Source organism: Stomoxys calcitrans, chromosome 2 (assembly GCF_963082655.1).
Source record: "Stomoxys calcitrans chromosome 2, idStoCalc2.1, whole genome shotgun sequence".
Taxonomy (NCBI): domain Eukaryota; kingdom Metazoa; phylum Arthropoda; class Insecta; order Diptera; family Muscidae; genus Stomoxys; species Stomoxys calcitrans.
The window spans coordinates 233,241,759-233,262,636 of NC_081553.1; the positions used below are offsets into that span (position 1 = coordinate 233,241,759).

General features: G+C 38.9%; 1 protein-coding gene across 7 annotated transcripts in view; it reads left to right on the forward strand.

The window, feature by feature from the left end:
* Window positions 1–6,877: 6,877 nt before the first annotated feature.
* LOC106095633 (uncharacterized) overlaps window positions 6,878–20,878 on the forward strand; it is a 219,967-nt gene continuing 205,966 nt past the window's right edge. For 3 of the 7 annotated variants that reach the window (XM_059361970.1, XM_059361973.1, XM_059361975.1), the window contains exon 1: window positions 6,878–7,041. The gene's annotated coding sequence lies outside the window, so the exon portion shown is untranslated. Of the gene's footprint in view, window positions 7,042–7,074; window positions 7,836–20,878 lie in introns of those variants that run through there. The other 4 variants (XM_059361968.1, XM_059361971.1, XM_059361969.1 and 1 more) reach the window with 3 other exon arrangements.

Consider the following 20,878-nt stretch of genomic DNA (forward strand, 5'->3'; position numbering starts at 1 on the left):
GTCCATAAATATATTCAGCCCACAAATTTTTTCCGATAAGGCTGAAATTTGGTAAGTGAACTACGTAAATAATGTCAGCGTCTCTAAAACTTAAGATATTAATCAGAAACTTGCGCCAATTATTCTTTTGACAACAGGCAGTTTAAGTGCAATGATGGATGAATGTCGGACTATATCTTGATATAGCTCCCATATTGACCAGTTTTCCGATTTAAGATCTCAAGGTCCCATGAAAGGCGTATTTTTTATCCTATATCGCTAATTATACCCTACACCACTACTGTCGTACAGGGTTTTATAACTTAGTGAATTTGCTTGTTACACCCAAAGGAAGAGAGATAGACCCATTGATAAGTATACCGATCGACTCAGAATGACTTTCTGATTCGATAATGCTATGTCCGTCTGTCTGTCCATCTTAATTTGTGTACAAACTACCGGTCGCAGTTTTCATCCGATCGGCTTAAAAATTGGTACAGGCATGTTTTTTGGCCTAGAGACGAAGCCTATTTGAAATTGGAAAAAATCGGTACAGATCTGGAACCGATGTTCGTTCGATTTTCAGTAATTATGCGATAAAATGGCCATTTGTTAACCGATTCTCTCGAAACTAGACAGGAAAGATTTTTTTACGACTCTTCACATTGCTGGTGATTTTCATGGAAATCGGTTCAGATGAAGATGTAGCTCCCATAGGTATATATCGCCCGATTTTCACTCCTAGAGCCACTGCAAGCACATTTATTGGTCAATCTTGCCAAAATATTGCACAAGGCTTTTCTCGAAGACTACCACAATATACATGGAGTTTGGTCAAAATCGGTTCAGATTTAGATATAGCTCCCATATATATATTCGTCCGATTTTCAGTAATAATGCAATAAAATGGTCTTTTGTTAATCGATTTACTCGAAATTTGGCAGGAGGAATTTTCTCTTGACTCAAAATATATAACTGGTGAATTTCATGGAAATCGGTTCAGATTTAGATATAGCTCTGATATATATATATATATATATATATATATATATCGCCCGATTTTATCTTCTAGTGTCACAGCAAGCGCTTTTATTGACCCATCTTGCCAAAATTTTGCAAAACGCTTTCCTCAACGACTGCCACAGTATCTGAGGAGTTTGCTCGAAATCGGTTCAGATTTAGGTATAGCTCTCATATATATGTTCGTCCGATTTTGAGAAATATTGCAGAAAAAGTGCTCATTTCTTAACCGATTCTGTCGAAATTTTGCAGGAAGGATTTTCTTATGACTCTCAATATAATTGGTGAATTTCATAGAAATCGGCTCAGATTTAGATATAGCTCTCATATATGTATATGGCCAGATTTTCACCCCAAGAGCCACAGCAAGCGCATTGTTTGACCAATCTTGCCAAAATTTGGCACAACGCTTTCCTCGACGACTACTACTCGAAATCGGTTCAGAAGTAGATATATCTCCCATATATATGTTCGTCAGAGTTTGGGTAATTTGCCATAATGTTGTCATTTGTCAACTGTAGTTTTTACAGTTTGAAAATATATGCTCGCCGAGGTCCATCAAAATTGGTTCAGGATAGGATATAGGTCCCACATTGTATTTATAGGGTAAGTGTAGGGTATTATACAGTCGACATCGCCCGACTTTTGCCCTTCCTTACTGGAAGCTTTTGAAGTTTCGGACTTGGTACAGTGGGTTGCATTAGATCCTTCGACTTCCTAGTCGAGTTTGGTACAGATATGAGCTTTTAAATGGTAAATTTTACCGATTTTGCACGGCTATCCAAATGTCTGTTTGTTGGGTACTTTTTACATGTTTATGCAAAGAAACAATAAAACCATTTTTTTTTTTGGAAATGGTGTAGTTAAAGAAAAAAACATCTTTATAAAGTTTTAGCGCGATTTAGATTTTTTTTTTTTTGGCACAAGTCAGAAAGTGAGTTTTTCTTGAGCCGCTAGCCCTACTCAAGTGCGCTTTTGCGAAAAGTATCAAAAAGCACCTTAGCATTTTAAGTGGCAGCAAGCATAAAATAAATCTCAAATCACAAGGATAGCAGCAACAGCTTAAAGTTAAAAGTTTAGCAAAATTAAGTACAAAGCGCAATGGCACTAAAAAACGTGCCAAGACATTTCGCATCTAAAGGTAAACACACAAATTAAGAGGCAGGGTCAGCAAAAACTTAAACTTACGCGAGTAGCATGATGAGCTATGTCAGCATGTTAATGAGATCAACGCCTAAGTTGACTATAAGGGTAGACTGCATAGTGTCAAAGGTGGGGAACAAGACTAAGAAGAAAGTGTGGCCAAGACAAAATACAAGACCGAACATACAGCAAACATGGCATAACTAATAAGGATCAGAGTTGAAAGTTTCGAAAGTGTAAAATAGGATAATTAGGAAAGGCACTAAAGAGTCATGGCTGAAATGTAAAAAACACACTCACACACACACTCTCACACTCACTCATCTACAAAGAGAAAGTGCCTTTATACGCTGTGCTTAACAACAAAAAGGATCTGGTTATGCGCCATATAATACAAGGACACAAGAAAAAACAAATTAAAATTGTGCCGCAATAGTCAAAGGTTGAAGTTGAATTTAAGTTAAACACAGAGTAACAACTCTTGTAGGCAACAGTTCAAGCATTCATATAGAAATTAAAGTAGAAAATATCACAATTTTTTGCCAGTGTTTTATGATGCCATTCATAAGGAATAAGGTTTTGTGTTTATTTTTTTTTTTACTTTTCTGTTTTATTTCAAAATTCTAATTTTCTTTGAGTCTGGTAAATAGCAACAATGAACATCCTAGAAAATGTCTACAGGTTAAGCGAATATTTAAAACCGTTTAATATTTCAACAGCATGGGTCTTCTATTGAGACAACAATAATTTTAACAATTAAATTTAAAGAAAAGCATTTGAAAGGACACCAAGTTCGGCCGGGTCAAACTTGGCATATATTTTATATATACCACATCTTAATTCGATGATAACTGCACCATTTAACCCCAACAAAAAATATTAGGGACACCGGTCTATATATGTCTACATTATGGAACGATCTGAACTAAATTCGGCACGGACATTCAGGGCTCTTATACAACTCAGTGCAGTCCCCGTAGCTCAGAGGTTAGTTTGCCCGCCTTTAACGCTGAACACCTGGGCTTAAATCCTAACGAGACCAGCGGAAAAAATAAATTTCAACAGAGGTTATCCCCTCCTAGTGCTGGCAACACTAGTGAGGTGTAAAATTCACTACTATGTGGTGTCGCTCTGCGGCACGCCGTTCGGACTCGGCAATAATAATGAGGTCCCTCATCACTGAGCTGAGACTTTTATCGGACAGCACTCATTGATACAAGAGAAGTATCCCTGCTGTTCTTAAATGGAATGTTCCTTAATGGAAACACCTCTTTTTTGGTCCGATCTAGACCATAGATCGGCGCGGATACACATCGGACCAAAAAAGAATTGTTTGCATTAAGGAAAAATTCCATTAAGGAACAGTGGGGATACTTCTCTTGTATCAATGAGTGCTATCCGATACAACTCTCATACTTCTCTTGTATCAATGAGTGCTGTCCGTTACAAGTCTCAGCTCAATGATGACCGACTTCAATATTATTGCCGAGTCCGAATGGTGTGCCGCAGAGCGACAGCACTTAGTAGTGAAGTTTACACTGCTGATTACCTAAGGTAAACATGTAAGGAAGGGAAAAAGTCGGGCGGTGCCGGCTGTTTAATACCCTACACCTATCCTATAAGTACAGTGTGGAAGTTATATCCAATTCTAAACCAATTTTGATCGACCTCGGCAAGCAAAATGTTCAAACTGTCATAACTACGGTTGACATATGACAACATTATTGGAAATTGGCCAAAATCTGACAAACATATATATGGGAGTTATATCCAAATCTGAACCAATTTCGAACAAACTTCTCAGATAATGTGGAATTTGTAACACCTACGAATATTCGTCAAATACCCCATAAAGTATAAACATTTTTGTACTCTTGATCGTCTCGATGTTCTGAGTTGACCTAGCCATGTCCGTCCTTCCGCCCGTCTGTCAAAATCACGATAGATATCTAACGCGTAAGGCTAGCCACTTGAAATTTTGCACAGATACTTAATATTGATATAGGTCCTTGGAGATTACAAATGGGCCATATTGGTTTAGACTTGGATATAGCTCCCATATAGAACGATGTCGCGATTTGACTTCTTGAGCCCTTGAAGCTCTATTTTGCATGTAATTTTCTGTTATGACCTTGACCAAGTACGGTCCAAATCGGTATTTAACCTGATGTAGCCACATACGAACTGATTTCCCGAATTGAATTCTTAAGCCCCTAAAAGCCAAATCGGATAATACTTGCGGCCTTTAAAAGGATCAAGAAGTCAAGATCCCATATCGGTTTATATGGCAGCTATATCAGGTTATGGACCGATTTAAACTATTCTTAACACAGTTGTTGGAAGTCATAACAAAACACGTCGTGCAAAATTTTAGCCAAATCGGATAGAAATTGTGCACTCTAGACGCTCTGGAAGTCAAGATCCCAGATCGGTTTTTATGGCAGCTATATCAAGACGTAGACCGATATAGCCCATTTACAATCCCAACCGACCAACACTGATAACACGATGGCTTTGGTGCAGGCACATCCTCCTGCAGAGATACAGAAGGAAATCGGATAACTGACACAGATAACACGCTGAGGATATGGAAAGAACATTTTACCCAACTGTTAGTGTCCGATGTTGGCGGCGAAGAGGATACCGCAGAACCAATCCCTGATGATGGTATAGAATGTTTACCTCCTAGTCAAAATGAGGTCCAAGTAGCAGTGACTCGACTAAAGAACAACAAGGCAGCAGGAGCCGTCGGGTTACCAGCTGAACTATTTAAGACCGGAGGCGACACGCTGATAAGGCTATGTATCAGCTTATCTGCGCAATCTGGCTAGAAGAACGCATACCCCATGATTGAAACCTCAGCATACTATGTCCCGTACAGAAGAAAGGAGACAAGACGGAATGTGAAAACTACAGAGGAATAAGTCTCCTCCCCATCGTATACAAGATACTCTCGAGCGTACTGTGTCAATGAGATAATTGGGCCCTATCAATGAGGCCTTAGACCTGGTAAATCCACCCTGGACCAGATATTCACACTGCGCCAAATCCTGGAAAAGACCCGAGAAGGACAAATCAATACCTACCATCTCTTTGTTGACTACAAAGCCGCCTTCGATACTCTTTTACGTTCAAAGGTATTTCAAGCCATGTCTGAGTTTAGTATCCCTGCACAATTAGTAAGACTCTGCAGGATGACATTTGCTGATGCGCGTTCCTCAGTAAGAATAGGAAAGAATCTCTGCGAACCATTTAAAACCAAACGAGGCTTCAGACAAGGAGACAGCCTATCGTGTGATCTCTTTAATATCCTGCTGGAGAAGATTATACGAGATGCAGATGTGAATAGATATGGCACACTAATCACAAGAGAACACATGCTACTCGCCTATGACGACGATATCGACGATATTTGAAAGAATCGAAAGAGAGTCAGTGAAAATGGGTGTGGCAAATAAATGGACATAAGACGAAATGGATGGTTTCAACTCCCAAGAAGCCTTGCACAACCGAGCAGATAAAAAAAAAAATGGAGAAAGTTGGGAACCACAACTTTGAGACAGTCAGTAACTTTATCTACCTCGGCACCGCCGTAATCGAAACGAATGACACCAGTTTTTGAGATTAAGCGAAGAATAATACTGGCAAACAGATGCTACTTTGCATTAAGTAGGCTGTTTAGAAAAAAGACCACCTCTCGACAGACGAAGATTACACTATACAAGACACTCATACTACCCATGCTGTCATATGGTTCTGAAGCATGGGTATTTGTGAAAGCACATGAGGCAGTGCTTGGAGTATTTGAGAGAAAGATTCTTCGTAAAATATATGGACCAGTTTGCGTTAATGGAAAATATAGGCGACGTATGAAACACGAGCTGTATGACGACGATATCATTGTTACACACATCAAAATACAACGGCTGCATTGGCTAGGTCATGTTGCCAGAATGGATGAAGAAGCTCCAGCAAAAAAGTCTTTTGGAGGCAAACACGGTGGTACACGCAAACCGGGAAGACCAAAAGCCCCAGTTGTGGGAGACACCTCGAAACTTGGTGTTAGAGATTTTAGAATGAGCGCAGAAGATCTAGGCGCTTGGAACGCTATTCTACGTTTGGCTGGTGGAACAAATATTCTGTCATAGCCAATTAAAGTAAGTAAGTAAAATAAGTTTCCCCTCCTAATGCTGGCAACATTTGTGAGGTACTATGCCATGTTAAACTTCTGTCGCACTGTGACACGCTGTTCGTACTAGGCTATAAAAAGGAGGCCCCTTATCATTGAGCTTAAAACTTGAATCGGACTGCACTCAGTGATATGTGAGAAGTTTGCCCATGTTCCTTGGTGGAATGTTCATGGGCAAAATTTGCAATTTTGTGCATTTTACTAACACCTGCTACCATTTTGCTGAAAATGTTCACTTTGTTAGTAAAAAGACTTTTGGGTTTTGTTAGTTGTTATTCTATGAATTTTTAGACCACTGTGTCTCCAAGTAAGAGAGACGTTAAGATTTCCAAAACAAATCATTATTTCTCTTTTATCAGGAATATAGCAATACCCTGAATTTACAACACTTTTCTCTTTAAAAGGGAACATTTCTATTTTAAAAATTCAAAATTTTCAAGAAGTTGCTTTCTCTCTCTCTTTCTCTGCATTCAGCTAGAAACGATCCTTAAATTCTCCCAAATGTTAATCGGAAGATCGGTACACTTTTCAGTTGAACATCAAACGTCGAGAGTGAAACAACGTCAGCGGATAGAGCGTGATTGTGGTGGAATCAGTGCAAACAACCAACACAAAAAAAAAACCAAAGAATAAAACATAAGAAAAAAATTCTGTGTTCATATGAAATGAAGAAACACTCCCCTACTCAAAAGTTAAAAATAACAAATTAAGTGAGTGAAAAAGTAAAACGCGCAAACACACGCGGCCTATACGTAGTAGTGTAGTGTTGACAAAAAAAAAAAAAAAAGAATACGCACACGCACACCGTCTAAAATAAAACAACAACAACACCAACTACTACATCAAGTGAAAATGTACTTAAAAAAAAAATGCAAATAAATATGTCAGCAAAGTGATAAAACCCAATAAAAGTCATTTGTTAATTTTCACCGAATAAAATTTATGAACGCAATACATTTTATTGCATTTGAATGCAATTGCACTCATACATATAAAGTGCAATATCGTACATGCATGTATGTGTGAACCTATCCATAAAGCAAAATATCAGATCAAATTCAATGTTGTTTCCCATTTTTCCTATAGCACATCAACAAAAGTGAAAAAATTTTATAAAAAAAAAAATCGCGGAAATTCCCAGTAAATGTAGTAAAGAAAAAGAAAAAAAATATGAATTATGATTATTTGAAAAGCATTTCACGTGGAGGCAAAACAAACAAAGAGCAAAAACGGCAGAAATATTTTCAAAGAAAACAAATCACAGTAAAAGGCAAAGCCAATATTGATTTGTGAGCCAATAACAAATGAGATACGAACTCACACACACACGCACACAAATACACTTTCATTCAATCATTGTGTTCACCATTGCAAAAGGAGTTAATAACATTGAATGCAATGCTGTTAATAATGCTGATGCAAAGCCAATCGATTAAGCAAACAAATGATCAATAAAACGAAAAAAAAAAAACTCATCAATTCAAGTGATAAAAACGCATCGAACGTATGTTTTATCAATGATAATTTAAATAATGTGTTAAATAAATAAACAAAAAAAAAAACACAAAATAATCTGTTAAAAGTTAATAGCAAAAACACGTTGAAGGGAGACAAAAACCAAACATTTTTTTATTTTCCAAAAAACAATAAATAAGCAAAAAACATGCCATTATTTTCGCTTTTCATTTATATATACGGTGCCCTTTTTATATCACTTCTTTGACAGATATTGACAAAATTTATTGTTTAACTTATTTACATTTGCTGCATCATCTATATTTTTGGTTCAATGACTTAAGTGTAAATAGTCCGTCTATAATTACACCATCGCAAGCAATAGATTGCCAATTTTTTTTGTTAGATTTACGACTGAAAGTCAACGGATTTAGTGTAAAATGGTGTATAGTAATAAATAAAGCCTAATTAAGAGGGGTTTTGTGAATATTTCTTTTTGAACTTATTTGTTACTTAGTTAAAATCGAGTAAGAAGGCGTTAAGTTCGGCCGGGCCGAACTTTGACCACCCACCACCTCGGGTATATATGTAAACCACCTTTCATCAAATCCCATGAAAATTGCATACCTTATGCCCCATAGCAGTTATATCGAAGTATGATCCGATTTGGACCAAATACTAATGAGTACAAGTCATTGTTCAATTGTGTATAACATAATATTGGTATTTTTGGTAACTATATCTAAAAATGAACCGATCTGAACCATATACAACATGGATGTCGAAAAGCCGAACATAAGTCAATGTGTCAAATTTCAGTTAAATCGGATTATAAATACCCCTTTTTTGGGGCCAAGACTTTAAATCGAGATATCAATCTATATGACAGCTATATGCAAATCTTCATCGATCTAGACCAAATTATAGAAACATGTGGAGGGCCTTAACTTAACTCTATGTGCTAAATTTCGGCAACATCGGACAATAAATGCCCCTTTTTTGGGACCAAAATATTAAATGGAGAGATCGTTCTGTATGGCAGATATATCCAAATCCGGACCGATCTGAGTGAAATTGAAGAAGGATGTCGAAGGGCCTAACACAACTCGCCGTCCCAAATTGCGGCGACATCGGACAATTAATGCGCTATTTATGGCCCCAGAACATAAAACCGAGAGATCGGTCTATATGGCAGCTATATCGAAATCTGGACCGATCTGTGCCATAATTCAGATTTATGTTAAGAGACTTTACTTAACTTACTGTTCCAAATTTCGGAGACATCGAACAATAAATGCGCCCTTTATGGGCCGAAGACCCTAAATCGGAGGATCGGTCTATATGGCAGCTATATCCAAATCTGGACCGATCTGAGTGAAATTAAAGAAAAATGTCGAAGGGCCTAAGGAAACTCACCGTCCCAAATTTCAGCAAAATCGGATAATAAATGTGGTTTTTATGGGCCTAAGAACTTAAATCGGCAGATCGGTCTATATGGCAGCTATATCCAAATCTGAACCGATCTGAGTGAAATTGAAGACAGATGTCGAAGGGCCTAACACAACTCGCCGTCCCAAATTGCGGCGACATCGGACAATTAATGCGCTATTTATGGCCCCAGAACATAAAACCGAGAGATCGGTCTATATGGCAGCTATATCGAAATCTGGACCGATCTGTGCCATAATTCAGATTTATGTTAAGAGACTTTACTTAACTTACTGTTCCAAATTTCGGAGACATCGAACAATAAATGCGCCCTTTATGGGCCTAAGACCCTAAATCGGAGGATCGGTCTATATGGCAGCTATATCCAAATCTGGACCGATCTGAGTGAAATTAAAGAAAAATGTCGAAGGGCCTAAGGAAACTCACCGTCCCAAATTTCAGCAAAATCGGATAATAAATGTGGCTTTTATGGGCCTAAGACCTTAAATCGGCAGATCGGTCTATATGGCAGCTATATCCAAATCTGAACCGATCTGAGTGAAATTGAAGACGGATGTCGAAGGGTCTAACACAACTCGCCGTCCCAAATTGCGGCGACATCGGACAATTAATGCGCTATTTATGGCCCCAAAACATAAAACCGAGAGATCGGTCCATATGGCAGCTATATCGAAATCTGGACCGATCTGTGCCATAATGCAGATTTATGTTAAGAGACTTAACTTAACTTACTGTTCCAAATTTCGGAGACATCGAACAATAAATGCGCCCTTTATGGGTCTAAGACCCTAAATCGGAGGATCGGTCTATATGGCAGCTATATCGAAATCTGGACCGATTTGAATGAAATTAAAGAAAAATGTCGAAGGGACTAAGAAAACTCACCGTCCCAAATTTCAGCAAAAACGGATAATAAATGTGGCTTTTATGGGCCTAAGATCCTAAATCGGAGAATCGGCCTATATGGGGGCTATATCAAGATGTAGTCCGATTTAACCCATCTTCGAACTTAACCTGTTTATGGACAAAAAAAAATCTGTGCACAGTTTCAACTCAATATCTCTATTTTTAAAGAGTGTAGAGTGATTTCAACAGACAGACGGATGGATATGTCTAGATCGTCTTAGATTTTTACGCTGATCAAGAATATATATACTTTATAGGGTCTGAAATGGATATTTCGATGTGTTGCAAACGGAATGACAAAATAAATATATCCCCATCCTTCGGTGGTGGGTATAATTGACAATGTGCCAGATTCGGCCGGGTAGGAACTTGAGCACTTACCATTATTAATTCTGCAAAGAGAATACACTAAATTAACCTAGCCAAGCCGGACCCACTCCGCTGCGCCTTCTTTAACTCTCTAATATCTGTATAGGGTGTGGACACTTCGTCCTAAATGCGGATATCGAATTCGTGCCATTGTAGCCTATAACGATGAACGCGCTCGAATCCTGGCGGGAACATCGGACAAAGCGGGGTTTATCCCCTCTTAATGTTGGTGACATTTGCGAGGTACAATGCCATGCATGATCATTTAAAAAACTATCCCCAAAGAGGAGTCGAAATGTCTGAGATGCCATCCAAACGGCGTGGACTCGGGGGTAATGATCTCATTAGGGCAGGGATGGCATCTCAGACATTTCGACTCATATATGGATATCAAATTCGTGCTGCACTTTCAAATCCCTTTTTTTCATTTAGTCCCATATTGCCATGGCCCGTAAATATGGACCGTTTGGAGGGTGTTTTGGGGCCGGCGTATTTAACGGATCTTTAGGAGAAAAGTCGCCAACTAGAGTTGAAAGCAAATTTTAATGTCATATTTGTAATCTACTTCTACTAGATATAGAATGGTTCAAATCGGTCCATAACCTGATATAGCTGCCATACAAACCGACCTGGGGTCTTGACTTCTTGAGCCACTAGAGGACGCAATTATTGTCCGATTTAGCTGAAATATTGCATGACATGTTTTGTTATGACTTTCAACAACTGTGCTAAGAATAATTCAAATCGGTCCTTAACCTGATATAACTGCCATATAAAACGACTTGGGGTCTTGACTTCTTGAGCCTCAAAAGGGAGCAATTCCTATCCGATTTGGCTGAAATTTTGTACAATGGCTTCTCTCGTGACCTTTAACATATATGTCGAATATGGTAAGAATCGGTTTATACCCTAATACAGCTCCCCTATAAACCGATCTAACTAGTTTAGTTCTTCAGCCCCTAAAGTGCGCAATTATTACTAGATTTGGCTGAAGTATGAAAAGTTTTGCACGACACTGTATATAAGATGATCAAGATGGAAATATGTTTTTCTCTTCGCACCAAAATTAAGTGTTTCTCTTGCATAAATAAATCTTTCGATGATACTATAAAATCAAAAATCGTCATTATGCATATTTATAATCGATCAAATACCAGCACGCACTAAAAAACTGACGTTGTTCGGAAATTGTTATTTTTGGGCGTCAAACCGAAACGAACGTCAAAAGTGTTATGAAATGTTTTTCTTTTTGGCATTTTCTGGGTCACAGCCCCACACAGAGGAATGAAATGTATGAAAATTCAAATTTATGACTTCGTTCTTATGTTAAAAGGCGGAAAATAAATAAAAAATATAAAATCGAATTAATGATCCTACGATGTGAGCTAGGCGATAATAAACACCGAATTCACAATGAAAACATTTACTAGGTAAACAAAATTTTCCTTAAGATGAGATGAGATAATTAAAAAAAAAAAAAAAACAAAAATATTTAAACAAAGATTGAGTATAGCGTAGTAAGATTTTTGATTCGCTAAAAAATTTAAAATAAAAGCACAAAAGATTTTCAAAAGTATTCAGCTTATAAAGAAAGACTATGGAAACTAAAAAATTCTTTAACTAAAAATACTGTTAACGTTTCTTTAAAAAATTTTATATATAAACAACTGTGACAGTTGCCATACCATGGCGGTATTTTTAATGTGGCCATGTATGATTTATGTTTAATATACGCAGATTGATGGATAAAACTGCCGCGTTCTTTGGACATGGAAGTATTTAAACACATAGGCTTATTTTATAAACATTTTCCTAATCCATTTCCGTTTTTGAGATTACTTGGCTAATTTATAGTAAAATTTATTCTTTGGGTTTTCCCAATTAGCTTTACGCGAATACAAACACAAAAAATGTATGCCGACCATGGTGTGATCTTTACTTAACTCATTTCATTTGTCTTGGGTTTTTCAAATACAATATCCGTTAATGTTGATTTCTGGCAAGCCGCCATATGTATAAACAAGTGAAAGCGTGCTAAGTTCGGCCAGGCCGAATCTTATATACCCCCCACCATGGATCGCATATTTCGAGTTTTTTTCTCGTTATCTCTTTTTAGGTAAACAAACTACGAAATAAAAGAATTGCTATGCTCTTGGAGCTGTATAAAGTTATGACCCGATTCAGACCATAATTGAATTGAATGTTGGAGACCACAGCAGAAGTCATTGTGTAAAATGTCAGCCAATTCGAAGAAGAATTGCCCCCCTTAGGGGCACAAGAAGTAAAATCGGGCGAAGGGTATATATGGGAGCTGTATCAGGCTTTAGACTGATTTTGACCATATTTGACACGTACATTGAAGGTCATAGGAGAAGACGTTGTAGAAAATTTCAGCCAAATCGGATAATAATTGCGCCCTCTAGAGGCTCACGAAGCCAAGATCCCAGATCGGTTTATATGGCAGCTATATCAGGTTATGGAACGATTTGAACCATATTCGGCTCAGTAATGATAAGTCATAACAAAAGACATCATGCAAATTTTTATCCAAATCGGTTAAGAATTGCGCTTTCTAGTGGCGTAAGAAGTCAAGATCCAAAATTGGTTTATATGGCAGCTATATCAGGTTATGGACCATACATAGCACTGTTGTTGGAAGTCATAGCAAAAGATGTCATGCAAAATTTCAGAAGAATCGGATAAGAATTGCGCCCTCGAGAGGCTCATAAGTCTAGATCAGAAATCGGTTTATATGGGAGCTACATCGGGTTATATACCGGTTTAAACCATACTTAATAGAGTTATTGAAAGTCATAATAAAACACATCATGCAAAATTTCAGCCAATCAGGATAAGAACTGTGACCTTTAGAGACTCTAGGGATCAAGATCCGATATAGGTTTATATGGGAGCTCTATCAGGTTATGCACCGATTTGAATCTTAATGGTTGATAGTCAAACCAAAATATTGTACTTCACGCAAAATTTTAACCAAATCAGCTAAGAATTGTGCCGTCTAGAGGCTCAGGAATAACATATCAGGTTATAAACTTATTTGAGCAATACTTGACACAGTTGTTGATGGTCAAACCAAAACAATCACTCAAAATTTAAGCAAATCGAATAATAATTGCGCCCTCTAAAGGCTCAGGAATTCAAGATCCGAGATCGGATTACATGGAAGCTATATCAGGTTATGAACCGATTTTAACCATATTTGCCACAGTTGTTGACGATCAAACCAAAACACTTCATGCAAAATTTCAGTCAAATCGGATAAAACTTGTGCCCTCTAGAGGCTCAAGAGTCAAGAAGTCAAGATCCGATATCGGTTTATATGTCACCTTCACCAAAACATTTGGTAATTTACAATCCCAACTGACCTGCACTAATAAGAAGTGTTTGTGCAAAATTTGAAGCACCTAGCTATACGCCTTCGAAAGTTAGCGTGCTTTCGACAGACAGATGGACGGACAGACGGAAAGACATGGCTAAATCGACTTTGAATGTCAAGACAATCATTTGTTGGGTCTCAGATCAATATTTCGATGTGTTAGAAACAGAATAACGAAATTAGTAAAGACCCATCCTATGGCAGAGGGTATAAAATCGCATTTCATAACAAGACCTGAAAGGCATGCGGGTTTCAGAATAATGCTGTTGGATTAGTTTTCATGCCAAGATATTGGGGCAATATATTGGATTAGAAATATCATGGATGCAACCCAACATGTCATCATTCTTGAGGAAAATGTGCTTCCATATGCCTCCTGTGATATGCCGCTAGTTTGGGTCTTCCAACAGGAAAGTTTTCCCAAACACACTAGCAAAAAGTAACAAGTAAAAAAAGCCATTAATTTCTTACTTAATGGCTAATATGCCCGTTTGGGGGTATATGAGAGTGGGGCGACCTTCCATTTCTTGGACCCGATTTTTTATGTCAAATTTGTAATCTAATGCCGAATACTTTTCATTAGAATCCCATATTGACATGATCTTCTAGTATATCTGTTTAAAGGGGGTTGAGACGGCAAGCTGGGTATTTGGACCAAAATAGTGTATTAAGGCGATATTCGTTTTCTAGTCTCTTATACCTTTTATTTGATAACCATATTGTGCCCATCGGCCCACTTTTGGTTTTGGGTGGTGTATTGGGGGTAAGGGGGAGGAACCGCCCCCATCTGTCAAAGAATTATATAGCCTATGTTTTCTTCCGGACAAAACTATACAATCCGTGAAAATTTTAAGAAAATTGGTTCAGCCGAGTCCCATATAGTCATAATGGGTTTTACGCCCATTGGGGCCATTTTTCGGAGGTGGACTGAGCCCCTAAACGTTGAAACGAATACCTTTCATTTGAGGCCCATATTGACATGAACGTGTAATATGTCTCTTTGTGGGAGTTTTGGGGTTGGGGATGCCCTATGGATACTTAGAATCAAACCATATTCGTATTCTACTTTCCAGTACCTTTCGTTTGGTACCCATATTGTCCTGATCGGTCAACTTTTAATGTTGGGTGGTATTTTTGGTGTAACGGGGGAGGGTCCGCCCCCTTCCGATATCAATCTTCTTATATATAAAAATCAATTTGTGTTTGTTTGTAGGTTTGTTTGTTTGTATGTTTGTGTGTTCCTTATAGACTCAGAAACGGCTGAACCGATTTTCTTGAAATTTTCACATTGTGTGCATAATGGCCCCGTGGTGAAAATAGGGTACTACATTTTTTGATATCTGAAAGGGGGACGGACCCTCCCCCTTAGCCTAATTTTCGGAAACGCCAGATTTCGGAGATGGGTGGTGCGATTTAAGCAAAATTTTGTGTGCTCTCATATAGTACCCTAAAAATAAAAATTTGGTATCCAAATTTTGGATGGGGTACCTAGGGGGGCTGCCCCACCCTAAAACCTACCAAACATATATGTAGACCAATCACGACAATATGGAATTCAAATGAAAGGTATTTAGGATGAGAAAACTTTTCTGATATCCAATTGTCGGACCAAGTGCTAGGGGGACCACCCCAAGTCCCAAAACACCCCTAAATCGGACATATTTATCGACCATGGCAATATGGGACTCAAATGAAAGGTATTTGCGAGTAGAATACAAATCTGATATCGAAATGTGGGACCACGTTTCTGGGGGTCCATCCCTACCCCAAAACACCCCCCAAACTGGACTTATTTACTGACCATGGGAATATGGGGCTTCAATAAAAGGTATTTGTATCTGGAATACGAATCTGATATCCAAATATGGGACCCAGTGTTTGGGGGGCTCAAATGAAAGGTCTTTGGGAGTAAAGCACGAATTTGATATCAATATTCGGGAAAAGTGTCAATAGGGCCACTCCACCCCCACAACACCAACCAAATTGTAAGTATTTTCTGAATATTGCAATATGAGGCTCAAATAAGAAGTTTTTAAAGTGGAACACGAATCCGATATTTATTTTCAAGGCCAACTCACTGAGTGGCCGCCCATCCCCCAATACCCCCCAAGACGGTCTTGTTTGCCGACTTCCATAGTGGGGCTCAAATTAAAGGTTTTTGGGAGTATAACACGTATCTGATATCAACATTAGGGATTAACTGTCTAGGAGACGTCCCACCACCATAACAACCCCCAAATAGGACGTATTTGCTCCCCAAGACAATTTGGGTCTTAAAAAGAGTGGAACTAAGTATTCATAGTTTTAATCCAATACCCCAAAGAGGACATATTTGCCGACTTTTGGAACAAGGAGTTTAAATGAGATTAGAAAACGAGTTTGATATCCAATTTTGAGGGCAATGGTAATATGGGGTTCAAATAAATGATATATAGACGTATGAGAATAGAGCACGTTGCTGATAAATTTTCCGGGCTTAGTGTTTGGGGGACCACCCCAACTCCAAAAACACCCCTAAATCGGGCATATTTACCGACCATGTCAATATGGGGCTTAAATGAAAGGAGTTGGAGGGTAGAGCTAGAATTGATACCCATTTTCGGGACCAATTTTCTGGTCCCTTTCCCAAAATACCCCACAAACAGTAATTTTTTAGTGACCATCGCAATATGGCGCTCAAATAAAGGTATTTGGGAGAAGAATACGAATTTGGTATCCAAACGTAGGACCATGTATTTAGGGCATCACCCCTTTCCCAAAACACCCCCAAAGGGAACAAATTTTTCTACCATGCCAATATGTGGCTTAAATGAAAGGTATTTGAGATTAGAAAACGAATTTGATAACCTATTTTGGGGCCATGTGTTTGGGAGACGCCTCATCCTGTAAACTCCTCTTTAACCAATGGCAATATGGGTTTTAAATAAATGGTATTGGAAATAAGAGGACGATGCTGATATTTTTTCAGGACCAAGTGTCTGGGGGACCACCTCACCCCCGAAAACACCCTTAAATCAGATACCAAGAGAATATCCGGCTGAAATAAAGTATTTTAAGAATGGAGTACACTTTACATCCAAACTTAAATTCGTAGACCAATAAAGATCATATGGGATTCAGATAAAGGCACTTATATTGTTAAACTGTTAGTCAAGCGATATACTATTTTCGTAGCATGGTATTTCACTAAAAGATCTTTAGTTGTCGAAAATAAATATTCCAAGGAAACTTTTGTTCCATATAAAGTAAAAGAAGGTGCAGCGGAGCGGGCCCGGGTCAGCTAGTATGGAATAAAATTGATTTGAAACATTTATATTGGTGCTATTATTTTGACCGCAACTGTATAACCCAGGTGGTTGGTATCTATAGTTCAGCCCGGTCGAACTTAATGCCTTTTTACTTGTTGACATTTTGATTTGGTACAGGTCGCTGTCGAAAAAATTATTTTGTCTCTTTGTCCTTACAGACTTTACTTCGCTATCAGTGGAAACAAGCTGATTCAATAATTAGATTTTGGTATAGCCCCGGAACGTACTATACGACGATTATGGCAATGTTTGGCAAGTTTCATCTGCCAGCATACTGTAATTAAACATTACAGCACCGGTTATTAAAACCTTAACTACTTTTTATATTAGCACAAATTTAGAGGAATAAACATTCTTTACTGGTTCTTTTAACCTTTCCCTCAAACTTGCTTTATTCGGTGAGTCTAGTGTAGGGCATTAAATTTATCTTTATTTTTTTAGTTTCCATAAAAAAGCGTGGGTGCAGAAATATCAATGTAGTATTTTCTACATTGGATAAACAAATGTGATCTCTGGTGAACAACCAAAACAAAAGAGCCCGTGACAAAGAAACTATTGATTTTTTATCCCCAAATACGCAACATGCCACAAGAAAGTGATTTATCACCAAGTATTTCTAAATTCCTTAAAATACTTTCTCTATGTTTTAGAAGAGTTGGAATTTTGTTTTTGTAGTTTGCTCTAAACCAAAACTGTCTCTATTTGACGACACTACTTCTACATCATTGGGCAATGGACACATCTGTTTTGAAAATTTTGTGTCTTTTATTTTCCGTGACTATTTTTAAGCTCTCTGGTATTTCCGTGGGCAAAGAGGTCAAAAAACGATTTTCTGTTTCAAGCGCATATTTCTTAGCATGACACAAGGAATTATGTTTGTTAAAATGTAATCGTTATGTGTGACTTTTAGGCAAAATAAAATGATTAATTTTGTTGCGAGGAAGCTTTTGTCGATTTATTTCATAAATTTAATATTGTTGCATAATCGATGAAGGGCTTTAATAATAATAATGCGCATAAGAAGCTATTCTAAAAATCCAAAATTCATCATTTATGAACCCATAGCAACTATATCGAAATATGATTCTAAGCCGATCGATAAGGAGGATGACATCCAGCGAACTGCTCAAATACAAACAACATGCCTATATCAAGGGAAGGTCGGTGGGGACTGCCCTGCACGAGGTTGTGCATAAAATAGATGAATCCTTCGATGCCAAAACGTACACACTGGCAGTTTGCATTGACATCGAGGGGGCTTTTAAATATGTGCGGAGCGACACACTGATCCAATCCTTAGACCAGTACCGGGTGGACCCGGTTCTTAGAGACTGGACAAACCATATGCTAAGGAACAGGTGGATAAATTGTGTGTCCCATGGCATAAACATAAGGTAGAAAGTGACATAGGGCACGCCACAGGGGGGCATTTTATCGCCACTCCTATGGGCGACCACCATAAATGACCTTTTACGGATGCTGACTGAGTAAGGATTCGAACCCGTCTGCTACGCAGGCGATATTATAATACTTCTAAGGGGTAAGGATACGAACGAGCTATGCAGAAGGGCCGAAAGGGTCTTGCATATGGCATACGACTGGGCTAAATCCAGAGGTCTCAATGTTAACCCAGAGAAGACTGAAATATGCCTGTTCACGAGAAAGACGAAGGTGGGCGAATTTAACGCACCACGTTTCCTCAATAAGACGATTTAGATATCTGACAAGGTCAAATACTTGGGTGTGATCTTGGACAGGAAACTGAATTGGAAGTGTCACATTCAGGAGCGTACTGAGAAGGCTCACAGATGTTGGGCACTGTATAGATGGAGCGTAGGCTCGAAATGGGGCCTGAATCCGAGGATAGTCCACTGGCTCTACAGGAGCGTGATTAGACCAATACTTACTTACGCATCTGTAGTTTGGTGGACTGCTATGGGGAAAAAGTGCAACATAAGGACCATACAACAGGTTCAGAGAACATGTTGTTTTTGGCATAGGCGGAGCGATGAGGACCACGCCCACTAGGGCACTGGAGACTATTCTAGATATCCGACCCATTGACATACAGATTAAGTGTGAGGCAGCCACAGCGGCTATAAGATTTAAGGCTATGAAAGAATGGATTGAGGATGGGAGCAGCTCATACAATCGCGGTATAATCGAGGCGACGATAGGAAACCTGGAAAGAAGGAAAGAGGTTTCAGATCGGATACCTGAGATGAACCCTGATACCTAAGATGAGCACTGCGGCCATCGGCACAGTCTTGGCACGGATGGATCAAAGCCTGAGGACAGAGTGGACCTGGGAGTTTACATTGAGAACCCAGGGACTGAGATCTGTTTTAGGCTGCCTGACTATAATACGGTCCTGCAGGCGGAGATCCGAGCGATAACGGATTGCGTGAGGAGGTGTGGTACTAACGCGAGGATGTCGAGTGTGAACATCTTTACGGACAGTAAAATTGCCATAAGGGCAATAACAACCAGGACGATAAGGTCACGAACAGTCCTGCAGTGTAAGAAGGAGATTAACGCCTTCTCTAAGGATGGCGAAATCCGCATCGTTTGGGTGCCGGGCCATAACGGAGGAAAGAGGAATGAAATGTCAAACGATTTGTCAGTGAAAGCCAGAGGACTGCCGTCAATAAACTTGGTTTACCCAAACCCTTTCGGGTCGACGCAATCCGAGTTAAGGGAGTGGGCGACGAATGCGCATGCAACATTGTGGAATAGCGAAACGATCGGTAGGACGGCGAATATCCTATAGGGGATCCAGATCGTGAGAAGACGAGGCTATTACTGAAAGGAAGCAAGAAGGAGGTCAGTATAGCTATTGGTATCTCGGGACACATGGGACTACGAGCTCACTTATGTAAAATCGGTGCATCATGTGTAGAGCATGCGGGGAAAATCATGAGACGTTGGAGCATTTCCTTTGTCATTGCCCGACTTTTGCGTCCAACAGATACCGGGTATAAGGTGTGTGTCCACAACATTAACCAACTTAGGGGAGTGATATTGAAAACAATTAAGGACTTTATAAATAGCGCAGAACTCCTAATCTTAAATTTTCTTTTTAGAGGTTACTTTAGAGCGTACAACAAGCCGATTACTGACTTAGTTGTATGTCCATAGTGGCATGCAGCGGATTGATAGCTGCACCCTCTTTTCCACCTAACCTAACCCATAACGAAATTTGATTCTCTCTGGGTCAAACTCGTCACAAACATCGAGAGGTGTAGGTTAGGTAAGAGTGGCAGTCCTTTACAGACTTACTTAGACAATTTTATGTGCATTGTGTTGCCACAGTTGCGACAGACCAAGGCTTCTGGCGGGAATCGAACCCACGACCCCTGCACTGGTAATCCAAGCACGCTACCAACTCGGCTACCGGGGCGAGGTGTCTAACACAATTGACTGTTCAAGACCGTAAAACGGGATAATGGTCTATATGACAGCCATTGGTGTAGCTAGGGTTTTGGGAGATCGGGAGGTGTCTATGGGGGTTATATTAAGACATTGTCCATGGTAAAAAAAACTAGTCAGACTTTAATTTTGCATATCTATTGAAAAACTGAGCAGAGCCTTGTAAATTTTTTTTATCATCAATATCTATATCTAATGTCTATTTGGCTATATCTAAAACTGAACTGAATATTGATG